Here is a 6,000-nt window from a genome sequence, read left to right on the forward strand (position 1 = left end):
AACACCCTTTTTTCGCTCAACCAATAGCAACATACCAGCGATGGGCAAAAGTCGAGATGCCTAAATTCGATGGAAACAAAAAAAACAATGTTGCATGGATAAATAAAGCAGAAGAATACTTTGAGATATATGACATCACTGACGATGACGAAAAGCTCAGGCATGCATCCATGAAGATGGAGGGAGAAGCATATAACTGGTATATGTGGTGGAAAAAGACAACACACGTTATTAGCTAGAGGAAATTTAAAGATGCATTCTTCAAAAGATTCCAAGGTGTAAAGGAAGAAGAATTCTTTTCAAAACTCATCAAATTACAACAAAAAGGAAGTGTGGATGAATACACTCAAGATTGGGAGACCTTAGTAACTCGAGTGCCTGGGTTATCAGAATCTCGTTTAATTCAGTCATACATCTCGGGACTTAAAACCCATTTACAAGTAGAACTTGAGATGCATGACATTTCATCAATAGAAGTAGCAAGACGAAAAGCAAAAACAGCCGAAAAGAAATTCGAACAAATATTTTGGTCAAAAGCCGAAAAAACATATGCAAGACGAAGAACACCTCAGTATGCAGACGCAAAAAATACAAGATATGTTCCACCACATCGTCATGAAGATGAAAAATCTAATTTGGAAGCGCAAAGGATAAAGGAGGGTAAATGCAAGCACTGTGGTGAAAAGTGGGATCCCAAACATAGGTGTGTTAAAGGAAAGGAACCAAAGAACCTATATAATTGTGAAGCAACCAATGATTCAAACAATGAAGAGTCTGATATTGAAGAAACAGAAGATGCCCCAGAATTTTCACCAGAACTAGATGACGAAAGTATGCCGCAAGTGTCATTATCAGCTATGACAGGTATATCACAACCTCAGACTCTAAAATTAAAAGGACACATAAAGAAGAACAACGTGGTGGTTCTCATTGACTCTGGTAGCACACACAATTTTTTGGATGCAACCATGGCCAAGAGACTCAATATTTTTTCATTTCCTTTACCAAACATGAAGGTAATGGTAGCGGACGGTAAGAGGATTGAAAAGGTGGGGAAATTCCATAAGGTTAAATTACAAATTCAAGACTTCAGTTTAGAGTCTTCATTTTTCACAGTACCATTAGGAGGAGTAGATGTAGTTTTAGGTGTCCAATGGTTGCGAACTTTAGGTACTTATGCCGCTAACCACCAAGTACAATTTATAAAATTCAAATGGGGAGGTCAAAAGTACAAATTACATGGGTTCCAAGCACCAGAAAATCAAATTGTATCATCATCTCAGATGATGAAGATGATTTGAAAGGGAGCACCTGCTTATGTAGTACAATGTCATCAGTTAGAAATGTTATCTGCAAATATGACTAGTGAAGAGTCGCCAGAGATACAAGATTTAATTAAGAAACATGAAGAAGTATTTCAAGATCTACCTCTAAAGATGCCGCCTAATAGGGAAATTGAGCATACAATAGAAGTCAAGGCAGGATCAGACCCGGTTAACATCAAGCCATACCGATATCCACATCACCAAAAAACAGAAATCTTGAGATTAATCCAAGACCTCTTAAGGTTTGGAATCATCTCGAAAAGTAAAAGTCCTTACGCTGCTCCAGTGGTGTTGGTAAGGAAGAAAGATGGGTCATTCAGGCTATGTATTGACTATAGGAGATTAAACAAAATAACAATTAAAAACAAGTTTCCAATCCCCTTTATCGACGAAATGTTGGATGAGCTACATGGCGCAAGGTATTTCTCAAAATTGGACCTAAGATCAGGTTACTATCAAATTAGAATAAGATTAGAAGACATACCAAAAACCGCATTTCGAACACATGAAGGTCATTATGAATTTAAAGTAATGTTGTTTGGATTAACTAATGCACCAGCAACGTTTCAAGCAACTATGAATGAATTATTTCGCCCACATCTCAGGAAGTTTGTATTAGTATTCTTTGACGATATTCTAATTTACAGTAAAACCTGGAAGGAGCACTTGCAACATTTGGATAAAGTTCTTACACTACTTAAAGAACACCAATTTTACGCAAAAAAATCCAAATGCACCTTCGGAAAGGAAGAAGTAGAATACCTTGGACACATTATATCCCATGAAGGTGTAAAGGTGGACCCTAACAAAATCAAAGCTATAAAAGAATGGACCAAACTTGTTAATATATCCAAGTTAAGAGGGTTCTTAGATTTGACAGGATATTACCGAAGGTTTATTAAAAACTATGCACATATAACTGCACCTATAACAAATCTTTTAAAGATGAATTCGTTTCTATGGGATGAGGAAGCAGGAAGGTGTTTTGAAAAATTAAAAGAAATTATGTCTAATTCTCCTGTATTAGCAACACCATATTTTTCTAAACCATTTATAATTGAGTGTGATGCTTCTGGATTCGGTATAGGTGCAGTACTAATGCAACAAGGACATCCCATAGCTTTTGAAAGTAGGAAGCTCAATAAAAGAGAGCGCCTCAAATCCACATACAACAAAGAAATGCTCGCTATCATGCACGCACTAGCTAAGTGGAGGCAATATCTGTTGGGAAGTAGGTTTTCTATTCGAACAGACCATAACAGTCTCCAACATCTCCTTCAACAAAAAACGCTTTCCGAAGAACAACAAAAATGGATTGAAAAAATTGCCGCTTTTGACTTGGATATACTACATAAAAGAGGTAAAGACAATGTAGTAGCCGATGCCTTATCCAGGAAATATTAAGAACCAACACTACTTGCAATGTCAGTTGTTGTTCCTGAGTGGCTTAACGAAATTCGAAGTGAGTATGCCAAGGATAACAGCAATAATCAATAACCTTCCCAATAACTCAAAATTTGAGTGGAAGAATGATATCCTATGGTATAAGGGAAGAATATATCTAAGTACAAATTCCAAGTTTAAGTTTAAAATACTCAAGGAATTACATGACTCACCGTCAGCTGGACACGTAGGATTCTTTAAGACTTACTACAATGCACGTCAATCCTTCTTTTGGAAGGGAATGAATCGTGAAATTCAGAAGTATGTAGCAGAGTGTGACACATGTCAAAGGAATAAAAGCGAAAATATTACGACGCCAGGATTACTGCACCCCTTAAACATTCCAAATCAGAAGTGGGAAGAAATCTCAATGGACTTTATCGAAGGATTACCAGTATCTTAAGGCAAGGACAAGATTTTCGTAGTAGTCGACAGACTCACCAAATATGCTCACTTTATGGCAATAAAGAAGTCATACTCAGCAAAAGAAATCACTGAAATATTTTGCAAAAATATATATAAGTTGCACGGTTTTCCAAAAGTCATTGTAAGTGATAGAGATGCCAAGTTCAAAGGTAATTTCTGGAAGGAATTGTTCAACCATGTAGGAACTTACTTAAATATGAGTTCCGCTTATCACCCGCAAACAGATGGACAAACAGAAGTTGTCAATAAATGTTTGGAGGCCTACCTACGTTGCTACGCTACAGAAAAACAAAATAAGTGGGCTCAGTGGTTACACCTTTCTGAATGGTGGTATAACTCCACCTATCATACATCAGCAAAAATGACGCCATTTCAAGCCCTATATGGGTATGAACCCCCGAAATGGAAAGATCTAGCTATTGTCCAAACAAATCTACCTGCTGTTAAAGATCAACTAGAAGAAACCCAGAAAATCGTCCAAATATTAAAAGAAAATCTAAATAATGCATGGAATCGTATGAAGCAATAAGCAGACCGTAACAGAACCGAAAGAGAGTTTGAAGTTGGAGAATGGGTGTTTGTTAAGCTCCAACCATACAAACAATTATCCTTAAAACAGAAGGGAAAAAACAAATTGGCACCAAAGTTTTATGGACCTTATCAGATTAGCAAAAAGATTAGCCAAGTTGCGTATGGTTTAAGCCTTCCAGAGACAAGTCGTGTTCACAACGTCTTCCACGTATCTTGCCTTAAAAGGGCACTAGGTAACAATCAAACAACACAAACAACACTTCCATCCCTTGATGATGAAGGAAGAGTCATTTTAGAACCAGAAGGTATTTTGTCTACTAGAGAAAGAAAGCTTCGATATCGTACTATCAAGGAATATCTGATCAAGTGGAAGGACTTGCCCGAAGAAGAAGCTTCTTGGGAGAATGAAGCATTTTGTCAACAACATCCGTCGTTACGTATGCTTTGAGGACAAAGCATTCTTTCGAGAGGAAGGCAATGTTATGTAAAAATTAGTTAGATTAGGTTATTATTAAATATTAGTTAAATTAGATGAAAGGGCACGATCATAAGATCATGCCCTTTCCCCAAAGGGTGTTCCTGGCGGTATATAAGCCAGGCTCCCGCAATTGTAATCTCATCATCTGTAATTTTCATATATTTTTAATAAAATATTTATATATTTATTCTGCGTTCTAGCATTTTCTGTTCCATTTGATCTCTTCTCTTTTTTCAGTATTTTTGTTTTTCTCTTTATTATTTTTATTTATTCCTTCTTTTCATTTTTTATTCTATTTTTATTTTTATTTGGAAATCATTGGAAGATGACAAGTATTTACAAAATAAGATTCATGAGATACATCACTCAACTACCTTGAGATCCTATAAATTATAGGACCCTAACAGTTGCTCCAACTGGGGATGGCACTCTCCTTGTGAGGTGTCAAGAACATATGATCAGTAGCCTTGAGTTGTTATTTCAACAGTATCCAACTCTGATTTGTTTGTAGCAGTATTTATGGTAACTCATCAAATAGAAGCTCGGGACCTTCTCTGCAGGCTTCAACTTTTGCTAACAGGTTACCCAATCCATACAATAAAGACAATGATATATACAATGATAAATGGTAATAAAATGTCTAATGCTCAGAAAAATAATGTTTGAGCATCCTGTCATTTACATGTCCACCAGGTAATTCTGTCCCATCCAAATTTCTGATAAATAATGCATTATTTCCTCTGAAAGCATAAATGACATAAGGACCCATCCATTGGTTATCAAACTTTCCATGCTTCCCTTTATCTTCTCTTCTTGAATCCCACTTTAAAACTTTGTCACCAATGGTGAAATCATATGCCTTTGTCCTTATGTCAAAAACTTTTTTAATATTCTCCTAAGTGACTTGAAACTTGTTATAAACTTCTTCTCTGGATTGTTGCAACTGGATTATTTGATCAATCCTTCTATGAATTTCATTGGGCTCAGCCTACAACTCCTAAATCAAATTCATGACTGGGACTCCCAAAGAGGATGTAAAAACAACATCCATTCCATAAACCAATTGGTATGGTGACATGCCAATTTATTTCTTTGTAGTGATCCTATCAGCCCAAAGTGTATTTATAAGTTTGTTGTGCCATGACTTCTTGTTTTCTTCTAGCAGCTACTTTTGATGGAAGATTCAACCATCCAATTACCTTGTGGGTAATAAGCAATTGAATACCCCAAGGTAATATGGTATTTATTGCAGAAATATATCATTTTCTTAGACCTGAAGGCTGCAACATTATATGTAATGAGTTTGTTTGGGCAGCCAAATATAGACAGGATATTGGTTTCTAAGAATTTGATAATCACAACATCTGTGGCTAGTCTTGAAGGAATAGCCTCAATCCATTTGGTAAAATAGTCAGTGGCAGTAAGGATCCATTTATGTTGAGCAGAGGATGGAGGATGGATTTCTCCAATGAAATCCAATCCCCACTGTTGGAAAGGGCTCTCAACAGATATGGGCTTCAAAGGTAAAGGTAAAAGTTGTCTTTTTTCCCTCAAAGATTTCACACTTATGACAAGAGGTTACCTTCTCATGGACATCTCGAAAAAGTGTAGGCCAGTAAAAAACAGCTCTAAGGATCTTATTGGCAGTGGTTTTCCAATAGAGATGGTCACCACAGTCATCTTCATGGAATTCCTACATTATTCTTTCTACATCATCACTCAAAAGACACTTTAGAAGAAGACCACCAGCATCTTTCCAATATAAAACATTCTCTAAGATGAAAAATCTAGCTGCTT

This window comes from Pinus tabuliformis, chromosome 4_2 (genome assembly GCF_031772625.1).
Source record: "Pinus tabuliformis cultivar Carrire ecotype Pingquan chromosome 4_2, CPIR1, whole genome shotgun sequence".
Classification (NCBI taxonomy): domain Eukaryota; kingdom Viridiplantae; phylum Streptophyta; class Pinopsida; order Pinales; family Pinaceae; genus Pinus; species Pinus tabuliformis.